Here is a 16,061-nt window from a genome sequence, read left to right on the forward strand (position 1 = left end):
AATTTAAGTGATCAGAAAACAAAATTTGCAGTCAGGGATATCACTTAATATTAATTTTGATACCTGTCGTTCATAAAATTTCATTTAGGATAAAAATAAATAAATGAATAAAATAGAAAATGAATATTGTATTAGTATATTTTTATTTTCTCAGCTGTATACTGGGAGAAATCCAATTTTTATCAATTATTTTACAGGAGATACTATTGAAAAAAAAAATCAAGTGTATCTGTTTTGACCTCAATACTTATGAAGGTTTTATTTCATTGTTGTTACGTTTATAAAGATTTCACATAAAGTTTACAGTAATTTTTGTGTTGAAAATTATGCAATAAAATAAAAGTTTCATTAATAGTCTGACATATGCCTTTAGATAGTAAACATAAACTTTAACCTCGAATCCACCAACCCCAGTGTATTATTGTGCATAAGATACCAGGCAAACATATCAGAAGAGTTACTGGCCACAATATACAGCAGGTTTCTCTTAATTGAGGGTCTGTATTTCATTTCCAATCCATGCTTGTTCTTGTCGCATGTTACTTCAAAGCTCTCCCTTCAGAATTATTGTATAAAGGCAGCCCATAAAATAACTACTTGGAACTGTTATATATCACATTTTCTGGATACAATAGGTAGCATCATCACTGTCAAGATGGAAATTGGTTTGGAGTGTTTCCTGGTAAATAATATAGTCTGTAATTCTTCAAGGGCACAAAATCTTTAAGGTTAATATGAATGTGAGTCTTATGAGAATAGCTTTCTGATGTCATACTAGTGGCAAGAAGAAAAAAAAAATCAATTTTTTAACCTTAATTTAAATGGGAAAAAAGCATGGGGTAGAGACTTTTTCACTTAATCTAAATTTGGTCTTTACCCAGATATGTGCATTACTGTGAATGAAAATCTATAAAGTACGAGATGTGCTGCCCATATATGTAATTCATTTTAAATCTATTCATCTAAGAGAAACATAAAATAGGAGATGCCCACAATATCCACACTTACACACCCATTTGATTTAGATCACCCTTCTCTACCTACCCAACCTCCAACTTCTGTTTTCTTCGCACACTCTATAGTAGGAGTTAATTTAATTATTTGTCTTTTCAATTAAAATGTATGTTCCTTAATATCAAGATTTTTTTTTTTTTTTTTTTTTTTTTTTTTAGGCCAGGCACGGTGGCTCATGCCTGCAATCCCAGCACTTTGGGAGGCTGAGGAGGGTGGATCATGAGGTCAGGAGTTTGAGACCAGCCTGGCCAACATGATGAAACCCCGTCTCTACTAAAAAAATACAAAAATTAGTCTGGTGTGGTGGCAGGCACCTGTAATCACAGTTACTGGGGAGGCTGAGGCAGGAGAATCACTTGAACCCAGGAGGCGAAGGTTGCAGTGAGCCGAGATCGCATCACTGCACTCCAGCCTGGGTGGCAGGGTGAGGCTCCGTCTGAAAAAAAAAAAAAAAATCTTTTTGTTCAACTTGGCATTCCTAACTCCTAGGTTCATACTTCAAATAAATTGGCTGCCTAATAAGATTTTGTAAATAGTGAATATATGAGGGAGAGAAGGGAGGAAAGAGAGTAGAGAGAAGAAAATATATACTATACAAACCATGGTGGAAGCCTCTTTCTAGGGAAATGCATAAAAGACATTCCGAACTAATGTTCTTTGAAACTTAACATTTCCCTATGCCCATCTGTCAAACAGTGCAAAAAAGGGGCCTGCAATCACTACAGAGGTTTAAATCTAGATGGGACTAAAAAAAATAAGCACATAGTTTATTCAGAGCACCCTTTTTTATTGGGTTTTACAGAAGTGGATGCTTAGCTGTGATTGAATATCTTCTTTTCTGAGTTATTGCACTTTCTAGCTGCAGAAACCTCAGGCAAGTGACATAACCTCTGTGACTCAGAGTCCCTATCGGCAAAATGAAGACAAAAATATCAGCCATTCCTGTTTTAAAAAGCCATGAAAATCGAATGAGTTAATGTGAAATAAAGTGATCGTCATGTTCTATCAAAAATATTGGACAAATTGCATAACTATCTTGTTATTTACATCTTCATTTCTTTATAAATTATCTAAACTCAGATAATATGCTTTGGATTGTGAGATAATACTTAATAAACCTTATTAAGCAATTTCTTTCTCACTAAATTATTTCATTTTATATTCATGAAATAGGTTAATTTAGTGATTTATTACGATACTAAATCTAGTACAAATGTTTCACAGGTTGTAGTTACAGAACAGAGAGCAAACATTTGACTTGCTCATAAAACCACACCTGAGAGAGATTGAAAACCTCCTCTAATGTCAAATGAAATAATTTCAAATCACAGAAGATTTTATACTATTCAACAGAGAAATCAAAGGCTCACAGAGAGATGGCAGAAGACAAAATGAGGTGAAAATGTAATTATGAAAGTCAAGCTAGGGGGTGGAGCAAGATGGCCGAATAGGAACAGCTCCAGTCTCCAACTCCCAGAGCGAGCGACACAGAAGACCGGTGATTTCTGCATTTTCAACTGAGGTACTGGGTTCATCTCACTGGAGAGTGCCGGACGATCAGTGCTGGTCAGCTGCTGCAGCCCAACCAGCCAGAGCTGAAGCAGGGCGAGGCATCGCCTCACCTGGGAAGCACAAGGGGGAAGGGAATCCATTTTCCTAGCCAGGGAAACTGAGACACACAACACCTGGAAAATCGGGTAACTCCCACCCCAATACTGCGCTTTAAGCAAACAGGCACACCAGGAGATCATATCCCACACCTGGCCTGGAGGGTCCCACGCCCACGGAGTCTCCCTCATTGCTAGCACAGCAGTCTGCGATATCGCAGCAAGGCAGCAACGAGGCTGGGGGAGGGGCGCCCGCCATTGCTGAGTCTTAAGTAGGTAAACAAAGCTGCTGGGAAGCTAGAACTGGGTGGAGCTCACAGCAGCTCAAGGAAACCTGCCTGTCTCTGTAGACTCCATCTCTGGGGACAGGGCACAGTAAAAATAACAAAAACAGCAGAAACCTCTGCAGACGCAAACGACTCTGTCTGACAGCTTTGAAGAGAGCAGTGGATCTCCCAACATGGAGGTTGAGATCTGAGAAGGGACAGACTCCCTGCTCAAGTGGGTCCCTGACCCCTGAGTAGCCTAACTGGGAGACATCCCCCACTAGGGGCAGTCTGACACCCCACACCTCACAGGGTGGAGTACACCCCTGAGAGGAAGCTTCCAAAGCAAGAATCAGACAGGTACACTCGCTGTTCAGAAATATTCTATCTTCTGCAGCCTCTGCTTCTGATACCCAGGCAAACAGGGTCTGGAGTGGACCTCAAGCAATCTCCAACAGACCTACAGCTGAGGGTCCTGACTGTTAGAAGGAAAACTATCAAACAGGAAGGACACCTACACCAAAACCCCATCAGTACATCACCATCATCAAAGACCAGAGGCAGATAAAACCACAAAGATGGGGAAAAAGCAGGGCAGAAAAGCTGGAAATTCAAAAAATAAGAGCGCATCTCCCCCGGCAAAGGAGTGCAGCTCATCGCCAGCAACGGATCAAAGCTGGACGGAGAATGACTTTGACCAGATGAGAGAAGAAGGCTTCAGTCCATCAAACTTCTCAGAGCTAAAGGAGGAATTACGTACCCAGCGCAAAGAAACTAAAAATCTTGAAAAAAAAGTGGAAGAATTGATGGCTAGAGTAATTAATGCAGAGAAGGTCATAAACGAAATGAAAGAGATGAAAACCATGACACGAGAAATACGTGACAAATGCACAAGCTTCAGTAACCGACTCGATCAACTGGAAGAAAGAGTGTCAGCGATTGAGGATCAAATGAATGAAATGAAGCGAGAAGAGAAACCAAAAGAAAAAAGAAGAAAAAGAAATGAACAAAGCCTGCAAGAAGTATGGGATTACGTAAAAAGACCAAATCTACGTCTGATTGGGGTGCCTGAAAGTGAGGGGGAAAATGGAACCAAGTTGGAAAACACTCTTCAGGATATCATCCAGGAGAACTTCCCCAACCTAGTAGGGCAGGCCAACATTCAAATCCAGGAAATACAGAGAACGCCACAAAGATACTCGTCAAGAAGAGCAACTCCAAGACACGTAATTGCCAGATTCACCAAAGTTGAAATGAAGGAAAAAATCTTAAGGGCAGCCAGAGAGAAAGGTCGGGTTACCCACAAAGGGAAGCCCATCAGACTAACAGCAGATCTCTCGGCAGACACTCTCCAAGCCAGAAGAGAGTGGGGGCCAATATTCAACATTCTTAAAGAAAAGAATTTTAAACCCAGAATTTCATATCCAGCCAAACTAAGTTTCATAAGTGAAGGAGAAATAAAATCCTTTACAGATAAGCAAATGCTTAGAGATTTTGTCACCACTAGGCCTGCCTTACAAGAGACCCTGAAGGAAGCACTCAACATGGAAGGGAACAACCGGTACCAGCCATTGCAAAAACATGCCAAAATGTAAAGACCATCGAGGCTAGGAAGAAACTGCATCAACTAACGAGCAAAATAACCAGTTAATATCATAATGGCAGGATCAAGTTCACACATAACAATCTTAACCTTAAATGTAAATGGACTAAATGCTCCAATTAAAAGACATAGACTGGCAAACTGGATAAAGAGTCAAGACCCATCAGTCTGCTGTATTCAGGAGACCCATCTCACACGCAGAGACATACATAGGCTCAAAATAAAGGGATGGAGGAAGATTTACCAAGCAAATGGAGAACAAAAAAAAAGCAGGGGTTGCAATCCTAGTCTCTGATAAAACAGACTTTAAACCATCAAAGATCAAAAGAGACAAAGAAGGCCATTACATAATGGTAAAGGGATCAATTCAACAGGAAGAGCTAACTATCCTAAATATATATGCACCCAATACAGGAGCACCCAGATTCATAAAGCAAGTCCTTAGAGACTTACAAAGAGACTTAGATTCCCATACAATAATAATGGGAGACTTCAACACTCCACTGTCAACATTAGACAGATCAACGAGACAGAAAGTTAACAAGGATATCCAGGAATTGAACTCATCTCTGCAGCAAGCAGACCTAATAGACATCTATAGAACTCTCCACCCCAAATCAACAGAATATACATTCTTCTCAGCACCACATCGTACTTACTCCAAAATTGACCACGTAATTGGAAGTAAAGCACTCCTCAGCAAATGTACAAGAACAGAAATTATAACAAACTGTCTCTCAGACCACAGTGCAATCAAACTAGAACTCAGGACTAAGAAACTCAATCAAAACTGCTCAACTACATGGAAACTGAACAACCTGCTCCTGAATGACTACTGGGTACATAACGAAATGAAGGCAGAAATAAAGATGTTCTTTGAAACCAATGAGAACAAAGATACAACATACCAGAATCTCTGGGACACATTTAAAGCAGTGTGTAGAGGGAAATTTATAGCACTAAATGCCCACAAGAGAAAGCAGGAAAGATCTAAAATTGACACTCTAACATCGCAATTAAAAGAACTAGAGAAGCAAGAGCAAACACATTCGAAAGCTAGCAGAAGGGAAGAAATAACTAAGATCAGAGCAGAACTGAAGGGATAGAGACACAAAAAACCCTCCAAAAAATCAATGAATCCAGGAGTTGGTTTTTTGAAAAGATCAACAAAATTGACAGACCACTAGCAAGACTAATAAAGAAGAAAAGAGAGAAGAATCAAATCGACGCAATTAAAAATGATAAAGGGGATATCACCACCGACCCCACAGAAATACAAACTACCATCTGAGAATACTATAAACACCTCTACGCAAATAAACTGGAAAATCTAGAAGAAATGGATAATTTCCTGGACACTTACACTCTTCCAAGACTAAACCAGGAAGAAGTTGAATCCCTGAATAGACCAATAGCAGGCTCTGAAATTGAGGCAATAATTAATAGCCTACCAACCAAAAAAAGTCCAGGACCAGATGGATTCACAGCTGAATTCTACCAGAGATACAAGGAGGAGTTGGTACCATTCCTTCTGAAACTATTCCAATCAATAGGAAAAGAGGGAATCCTCCCTAACTCATTTTATGAGGCCAACATCATCCTGATACCAAAGCCTGGCAGAGACACAACAAAAAAAGAGAATTTTAGACCAATATCCCTGATGAACATCGATGCAAAAATCCTCAATAAAGTACTGGCAAACCGGATTCAGCAACATATCAAAAAGCTTATCCACCATGATCAAGTGGGCTTCATCCCTGGGATGCAAGGCTGGTTCAACATTCGCAAATCAATAAACATAATCCAGCATATAAACAGAACCAAAGACAAGAACCACATGATTATCTCAATAGATGCAGAAAAGGCTTTTGACAAAATTCAACAGCCCTTCATGCTAAAAACGCTCAATAAATTCGGTATTGATGGAACGTACCTCAAAATAATAACAGCTATTTATGACAAACCCACAGCCAATATCATACTGAACGGGCAAAAACTGGAAAAATTCCCTTTGAAAACTGGCACAAGACAGGGATGCCCTCTCTCACCACTCCTATTCAACATAGTGTTGGAAGTTCTGGCTAGGGCAATCAGGCAAGAGAAAGAAATCAAGGGTATTCAGTTAGGAAAAGAAGAAGTCAAATTGTCCTTGTTTGCAGATGACATGATTGTATATTTAGAAAACCCCATTGTCTCAGCCCAAAATCTCCTTAAGCTGATAAGCAACTTCAGCAAAGTCTCAGGATACAAAATTAATGTGCAAAAATCACAAGCATTCTTATACACCAGTAACAGACAAACACAGAGCCAAATCATGAATGAACTTCCATTCACACTTGCTTCAAAGAGAATAAAATACCTAGGAATCCAACTTACAAGGGATGTCAAGGACCTCTTCAAGGAGAACTACAAACCACTGCTCAGTGAAATAAAAGAGGACACAAACAAATGGAAGAACATACCATGCTCATGGATAGGAAGAATCAATATCGTGAAAATGGCCATACTGCCCAAGGTAATTTATAGATTCAGTGCCATCCCCATCAAGCTACCAATGAGTTTCTTCACAGAATTGGAAAAAACTGCTTTAAAGTTAATATGGAACCAAAAAAGAGCCTGCATCTCCAAGACAATCCTAAGTCAAAAGAACAAAGCTGGAGGCATCACGCTACCTGACTTCAAACTATACTACAAGGCTACAGTAACCAAAACAGCATGGTACTGGTACCAAAACAGAGATATAGACCAATGGAACAGAACAGAGTCCTCAGAAATAATACCACACATCTACAGCCATGTGATCTTTGACAAACCTGAGAGAAACAAGAAATGGGGAAAGGATTCCCTATTTAATAAATGGTGCTGGGAAAATTGGCTAGCCATAAGTAGAAAGCTGAAACTGGATCCTCTCCTTACTCCTTATACGAAAATTAATTCAAGATGGATTAGAGACTTAAATGTTAGACCTAATACCATAAAAATCCTAGAGGAAAACCTAGGTAGTACCATTCAGGACATAGGCATGGGCAAAGACTTCATGTCTAAAACACCAAAAGCAATGGCAGCAAAAGCCAAAATTGACAAATGGGATCTCATTAAACTAAAGAGCTTCTGCACAGCAAAAGAAAATACCATCAGAGTGAACAGGCAACCTACAGAATGGGAGAAAATTTTTGCAATCTACTCATCTGACAAAGGGCTAATATCCAGAACCTACAAAGAACTCCAACAAATTTACAAGAAGAAAACAAACAACCCCATCAAAAAGTGGGCAAAGGATATGAACAGACACTTCTCAAAAGAAGACATTCATACAGCCAACAGACACATGAAAAAATGCTCATCATCACTGGCCATCAGAGAAATGCAAATCAAAACCACAATGAGATACCATCTCACACCAGTTAGAATGGCGATCATTAAAAAGTCAGGAAACAACAGGTGCTGGAGAGGATGTGGAGAAATAGGAACACTTTTACACTGTTGGTGGGATTGTAAGCTAGTTCAACCATTATGGAAAACAGTATGGTGATTCCTCAAGGATCTAGAACTAGATGTACCATATGACCCAGCCATCCCATTACTGGGTATATACCCAAAGGCTTATAAATTATGCTGCTATAAAGACACATGCACACGTATGTTTATTGCGGCACTATTCACAATAGCAAAGACTTGGAATCAGCCCAAATGTCCATCAGTGACAGATTGGATTAAGAAAATGTGGCACATATACATCATGGAATACTATGCAGCCATCAAAAAGGATGAGTTTGTGTCCTTTGTAGGGACATGGATGCAGCTGGAAACCATCATTCTTAGCAAACTATCACAAGAACAGAAAACCCAACACCGCATGTTCTCACTCATAGGTGGGAACTGAACAATGAGATCACTTGGACTCGGGAAGGGGAACATCACACACCGGGGCCTATCATGGAGAGGGGGGAGGGGGGAGGGATTGTATTGGGAGTTATACCTGATGTAAATGACGAGTTGATGGGTGCTGACGAGTTGATGGGTGCAGCACAGCAACATGGCACAAGTATACATATGTAACAAACCTGCACGTTATGCACATGTACCCTAGAACTTAAAGTATAATAATAATAAATAAATTTAAAAAAAAATAAAAATAAATAAAAAAAAACAATTGTTAACTCAAAAAAAAAAAAAAAGAAAGTCAAGCTAACATAGTTCATTTATCAAATAACACACCTGTGCAATTGCTGCAGTTTACATATGCATAATTGTAATATGATATTCAAGAAGAATTAGGAGGATTTGTGCCAAGCAATTTTAAACATAAACATTAAACCTTAAAGATTATTTCGACCTTAAAGATTATATAGACATTGGCAGAGTTTTTAATGAGTAGTGACTGGGCTGAGCTACACAGACATTTCAAAGAGAGGGGGGAAAGAAGAAGAAGAAAACTAAAGTGAGCCTTTCAAAAGGAATAAATAAATAAATAAATACATAAATAAATACATAAATACATACATGCTTATTAAAGAGGCGTGTCAAATAATTAACATGTTTAATTTACTGCCAGCATCAGATTCCATTTACTTAACAGTTTTATTTAAAATACATAAAAAACACAATAAAAACTGTAAAATCATACTCTATAAACCACCTGTAAAGAGAAAAGGGAAACAGCCTAGCATCTAGAGTCTAAAGCCTCTTAAAATAAGTTACGAATTGCCCTTTTTTAATCAGGATACAGGAGAAGAGAATAATTTCTTCTGAGTTCAAGCACTTCAGAATTCCTGGTGTCAAGTGGCAGCCTACAGGCCTCGGGAGCCAGGTTCTTCTCCCTTGAAGAAGTTTCTGTGCATGTACATTAGATGCTTACATGCTCTTAAATGCAGACTATTATAAGGGCCACAAAGAAGAGATCAGTGAAAAGAATTTCTTACAGAAATAGGCATTACCCCAGGAGCCAGTTTTAGGCTGAGAGTAATAGAAAGATAAAAGAGAAAGGTCATGACCTTCATTCTCCATCTCTCTACAACTTGATGTCTTATGCTTAATATAAATCCTTCTGGCTAAAATATAGACTTAAAAAATATTAAAAACACCAGACTTTGGTGAAGTGTGTGGGTGAGTGGGGGAGGGAAGTTCCCTGTGGAGTAGAACTCTGATTATACTGAGGGTATCAGCTCCCTCTGGAACAAAAATTTTTTGTGTGATGTACTCTTGTATGCTTCTATCTATGTTGATTTATTGTATGAGCTCATCAGTTAATTGAAAACATTTTGGAATCAAGAAGGAAAGTACAGTTGAAATTGGATCCAATATTTGCTAATTATTTCTGTCTATATGTTATTATCTTCATTCATTTTCATCTGGCTTTCATATGAAAATTTTGAAGTGACTTTCTCATTGCACCTAACAAAACCAGCATTCTGATACCAGTAGTATCCCAGTCATTATGTCAAAATAATCTATGTAATTCCTAAGTTCATTATTTTCCTTTTCTTTTTATTTAACTATTTCATTAGTTATGAATTAACCTGTTTTATGCATGATATTTAACTCACTTTTATGCTGATTTGCTCTTAATTCAATTATCTGTGAATCAAGTTCAGCCAACTGATGACAGTTGACCCAAAGTAAAAGAATAAGAAGGAGAATCATGACAATATAGTTTGTATATTTATCCCCTCCACATCTCATGTTGAAATGTGACCCACAATGATGGAGATGGGGCCTAGTGGAAGGTGTTTGGTCATGGGGATGAATCCCTCATGAGTAGCTTGGTGACCTACTCAAGATAATTACTGAGTTTTCCCCTCTATTAGTTAATGCAAGATCTGATTGTTAAAAACACCCTGGCTCCTCCTACTCTTTCTTCCTCCCTCTCTTGTCATATCTCTTGCTCCCTTCTGCCTGATTAAAAACTTCCCGGGGCATCACTAAATACCTAGCAGATGTTGGCATTATGCTGCCTGCACAGCCTACAGAACTGTAAGCCAAATAAACTTCTTTTCTTTATAAATTACCCAGCCTCAGCTATTTCTTCATAGCAACACAAAGCAGACTAACATCCATGACCTCTCCAATTTTAGCCCAATTCATGGAATGTCACAATTTACCTCATGATAAACCATACATGTAACAGACAAAACAATAATAAATCTACACAAGGTTATAATCTACAGAACTCCCATAAATACACAAAAAATAGACCATACTGCCCAAAGTAATTTACAGCTTCAATGCTACCCCTATCAAGCTACCACTGACTTTCTTCAAAGAATTATAAAGAACTACTTGAAACTTCAAATGGAACCAAAAAAAAAAAAAAAAAAAAAAAGAGCCCATATAGCCAAGACAATCCTAAGCAAAAAGAACAAAGCTGGAGGCATCACACTACCTGACTTCAAACTATTCTACAAGACTACAGTAACTAAAACAGCATGGTACTAGTACCAAAACAGATATATAGACTAATGGAACAGAACAGAGGCCTCAGAAATAACACCACACATCTACAACCATCTGATCTTTGACAAACCTGACAAAATCAAGCAATGGAAAAAGGATTACCTATTTAATAAATGGTGTTGGGAAAACTGACTAGCCATATGCAGAAAACTGAAACTGGAACACTTCCTTACATCTTATACAAAAATTAACTCAAGATGGATTAAAGACTTAAACATAAGACCTAAAACCATAAAAACCCTAGAAGAAAACCTAGGCAATACCATTCAGGACACAGGCGTGGGCAAAGTATTCATGACTAAAGCACCAAAAGCAATGGCAATGAAAGCCAAAATTGACAAATTGGATCAAATTAAACTAAAGAGCTTCTGCACAGCAAAAGAAACTATCATCAGAGTGAACAGGCAACCTACAGAATGGAAGAAAATTTTTGCCATCTATCCATCTGACAAAGGGCTAATATCCAGAATCTACAAAGTTAAATAAATTTACAAGAAAAGAAAAGCAAACAACTCCATCAAAAAGTGGGCAAAGGATATGAACAGACACTTCTCAAAACAAGACATTTATGCTGCCAATAAAACCATGAAAAAAAGTTTATTATCACTGGTCATTAGAGAAATGCAAATGAAAACCACAGTGGGATACCATCTCACTCTAGTTAGAATGGCAATCATTAAAAATTCAGGAAACAACAGATGCTGGAGAGGATGTGGAGAAATAGGAACGCTTGTACACTGTTGGTGGGAGTGTAAATTAGTTCAACCATTGTGGAAGACAGTGTGGTGGTTCCTTAAGGATCTAGAACCAAAAATACCATTTGACCCAGCAATCCCATTACTGGGTATATACCCAAAGGATTATAAATCATGCTGCTAAAGACACTTGCATACATATGTTTATTGCAGCACTGTTCACAATAGCAAAGACTTGGAACCAACCCAAATGCCCATCAATGATAGACTGGATAAAGAAAATGTGGTACATATACACTGTTGAATACTATGCAGCCATACAAAAGGATGAGTTCATGTCCTTTGCAGGGACGTGGATGAAGCTAGAAACCATCATTCTCAGCAAACTAACACAGGAAGAGAAAACCAGACACAGCATCTTCTCACTTATAAGTGGGAGTTGAACAATGAGAACACATGGACACAGGGAGGGGAACATCACACACTGGGGCCGGTTGGGGATTGGGGGCTAGGGGAGGGATAGCATTAGGAGAAATACCTAATGTAGATAATGGGTTGATGGGTACAGCAAACCGCTATGGCACATGTATACCTATGTAACAAACCTGCATGTTCTGCACATGTATCCCAAAACTTAGAGTATAATAATAATTTTAAAAATTTCCAAATGAATTTGAGGACTCTCTTAGGTTCTGAATCATTCATTGTAACCAGCATATGCATGCAGTATTATACAGTATAATATATAGTGTTGGAGTATACAGTATACTATATGGTATTACACAGTATATTATACAGTAACATAGAGTATAATACAGTATATTATACAATAAACATTTTAAAAGAGTTAACAATAATCTGTACATATTTCACAGTTATCTTTATACCTCACTTAAGCCTTCTAAACCTATTTCTTCTTAGAGTTTTTCCAGATAATTATAATAGTTAACCTCCTAATGCCAGACTATGTTCCAGAAATTGTTTCAAGTGCTTCAAATGAATAATCTAGTAAGCATTCTGCTAATTTTCACATGCTTGTTATATGAGAAGGGACAATCCTAGCACATTGTGAAAGATGATTTTGCCCCATCTCCCTTCTAACAACTGATAAAATTAGAGAGACCTAAAGAGGAAATCATGATAGATACAAACTATGCAGCTTGTAAATGGCAGAGCCAGGAGACTTAGGTATCCCAGCTTCTTTCCTCTTAGGATAGAAGCTGCGGCTTGGTCCCATGGATGCTATGTGTGCTGATGCCCAGGGGACCAGCAGGTAAGGATTATGGCATTGGAACTTGAAAGAATTATGGAGACTGTGCAAAGAGAGACAGCTGGGTGCAATAGGGGCAGCAGGCCTTAGAATAATTACCTGAAGCATGTCATATATCTCCTGGAAGCAAGCCTTTACTAGAGTTTAAGTGAGTAATTAGTGACATAGGGGTCACTTATTTTACCAAGTGGCTTTTATTTTAAACAGATAATTAAACTGAAACGTAAAACGTAAAAAGTCTCTGTGGTCCCTAATATTATAGAGTTAATTATGGAATTGGGATATACACAATTTTGCAAAACTGTGCTGATAATTTCTACTTTGTCTAAACAGTAGGGTTCTTTGTAAAACCAAGTTAGTAATTATATGGCATATATAATTGAACACTTGTTTTAAACCCATCTTGACTGAGATGGAGGGCTTTTCCTGGACCTAGACTTTCAATGATAAAACTGAGAAGGTTCTGGGAAACCAGGAAGAATTGGGAACTTAGGCTTTATGTATATGTAATGTATTCCATTGGTTCATGGAAATTCTGTGCACAGAGGTCAAGAATATTTTTTGAGTTGACAAAATGCAGGTTCTACCTCAGAATGAACAGTATCTGAAACTCCAACTAAAGAATGTGGAATCTTTGGGCCGAGCGTGGTGGCTCATACCTGTAATCCCAGCAATTTGGGAGGCTGAGGCAGGTGGATCACCCGAGGTCAGGAGTTCAAGACCACGCTGGCCAACACGGTGAACCTCTGTTTCTACTAAAAATACAAAAATTAGCTGGGCATAGTGGCACGTACCTGTAATCCCAGCTACTCAGGAGGCTGAGGCAGGAGAATTGTTTGAACCCAGGAGGCAGAGGTTGCAGTGAGCCGAGATAGCGCCATTGCACTCCAGCTTGGGCAACAAGAGCAAAACCCTGTCTCAAAAATTAAAATAAAGTAAAATAAAATAAAAATGTTGTATCTTTATAACCAAAACCTGATCATAATAGTTCAAGCATGGCTGAGAGAATGACAACCAAAAGAAAAGAGTGATACATTCTAGGGTATGTGGAGTAAAGAAATTTAATTGATCTGTGAGAGAAGAAGGGAAGTCCTGGCAAACACTGCATTAAGCCATGCTAGGCTAAGGTCATTTTAAACTAGGCACATAAAATTTAACATTTTTGCATCTTAATTTAATTGTTATTGTTTTGCTTTTAGACATTTATATGACAGTAAAAAGAATTAATGTAAAACCCAGCAAAAGAAACTCAAAATGAAAGCATTCAAATCTTTATAGACCACAATTTGCTGAGAAGTAAAACTAAAAATTCAAACATGGCAAAACAGGACATGTTTGGTTTAAATACACCTTTAAACTCATGACCATTAGGTATTCATTAATCATGATTTATGTCATGATAAATGGGTTTCTAGCATGGCTCAAGAGATGAGAATTCTACTTGCAAGTTTACTATGAACAGTAGGAATGAATTGAGTCAATCGCTTTTTCTCTGTTGAGTTTCACTTGCTTCCTCTATAAAGTAGGGCCTTTGGACTAGATTTACAAGTTCCCTTCTAGTTCAAACATCCTGTAACGTTTGAAAAACAAAATCCAGAATCTGCTTATTTGGATATTTATTTACATTTGTACCTCACCCTAGAAAAATGACATCCTTGGCCACTCAGTGAAATTCAGAGGTAAGTAGCAAGGGGTGAGATCTAATTGGACAGATGTCTTTTTGAATCCCACCTCCAGCACTTACTGACTAGAGCCACTCAGGTAGTTGTAACCTCTTAAAGGTTAGACTAAAAAAATTCTAAAAGACTAAAATGGCTTAGACTAAAAAAAGTCTAAAATGGGTCTTTTGAAAATGATGCGAATTTTAACCAATTAACAGTGCAATTGTGATGATTGATGGGACAACATGACAATGTCTGGCACAGGGTAAATAGACCATAATTTTTGTTCTTGTCTGCTTTTTTCCAGTTTGGACTAACATGATACGCATTTTGTACCTAAAAGATTAAAACATGAGAAATAACATGCAAAATAGTAAATTTCTACTGTCCAATTACAATGAGTATTTACACTCAACCCCGTCAGAAAAGTCACCTGTTTGTCATCATCCTGATCTGTCTTTTCAAACCCTAGATTAAGCTCTCTTCAAAACATTTAAAAATAAAGTGAAATAAATAATACAAATGTGAAATCTATAGCAATGCTAAACTTCTCTTTTGAATTTCTATAAATACTTATTCTTCATGATTGCCTGACAATTTCAGTAATTAGTATATATGTTTTAAATTAAAGCATTTTTCGCTAAATGACAATAACTACAGATACATTGGTTATTTATTGTATGAATCACTGCAAACCACTTCTCCTTGTCTCTTCCTACAGCAGTGTTAATTTGTTCTGCTGGTAGCGAAAGAAAGCAGTTGTCCTATCATATCAGCCACTCTTTTGGCAAAGAATTACTTTAATTTCTCATTGAATTTATATGGAATTCACTAAAGCAGATTCTGTTCTTGAGTGGCTCAGTTTGCTCATCCCCCACATTTACACACCTACAAATATACATATGTATCTTCAACATAATTATTTAATGCATATACATAGCATACACATGAACATACACATATGCAATGCTTTAAAAATGTTACTCTATATTATAGGTGTTGATTTCATTCAAAGCACACGGACATTGTTAACACCTCATACACTATCCTAATTTGAGGAATCGTTCTCAAAAGGTGCTGAAAAAATTCCAATTTGCAATACCATGTAAGTTCATATGGAAAGCCTTATCATTTTTTTAATGAGTGGTGCTCTGACCTCTTCATTCAAGGTCAGATTGTGAAAATGTTAAAGTGACTCATAGGCATGAATATTCATTTCACATGCAGATATATACACAACAATCTTTGTTTTCATGTAAGTTACTGGTGTGGCAGAGATTTCTCATTAAAAAAGAATTTTTGTGGTTGAAATCTGTTGCTGGCTTACCAAAGCACCTGTCTGCTTTTACAACACATATGGCATTCGATCCAGAATGCCTCATGGGTATCAGTTTCTGGATAGACTTTAGCACTCTGAAATACACACTCAGGATCTGTCCCTCCTGAAATTAGATTACCAACTAGCAATTCATTTTATCCATGTCCAAAAGGC

General features: G+C 37.8%; 2 long non-coding RNA genes across 2 annotated transcripts in view; both read right to left on the reverse strand.

Annotated features, from left to right (window-relative positions):
- Positions 1-13,743, reverse strand: part of LOC144340658 (uncharacterized) — a 52,013-nt gene extending 38,270 nt beyond the window's left edge. Inside the window, exon 1 of the long non-coding RNA XR_013416904.1 lies at positions 13,703-13,743. This is a non-coding gene — a long non-coding RNA (uncharacterized LOC144340658). The remainder of the gene's footprint in view (positions 1-13,702) is intronic.
- A 49-nt stretch (positions 13,744-13,792) lies between these two features.
- Positions 13,793-16,061, reverse strand: part of LOC144340659 (uncharacterized) — a 108,249-nt gene continuing 105,980 nt past the window's right edge. The window contains exon 3 of the long non-coding RNA XR_013416905.1: positions 13,793-13,821. This is a non-coding gene — a long non-coding RNA (uncharacterized LOC144340659). The remainder of the gene's footprint in view (positions 13,822-16,061) is intronic.

The sequence above is a fragment of the Macaca mulatta genome, chromosome 4 (genome assembly GCF_049350105.2).
Source record: "Macaca mulatta isolate MMU2019108-1 chromosome 4, T2T-MMU8v2.0, whole genome shotgun sequence".
Taxonomy (NCBI): domain Eukaryota; kingdom Metazoa; phylum Chordata; class Mammalia; order Primates; family Cercopithecidae; genus Macaca; species Macaca mulatta.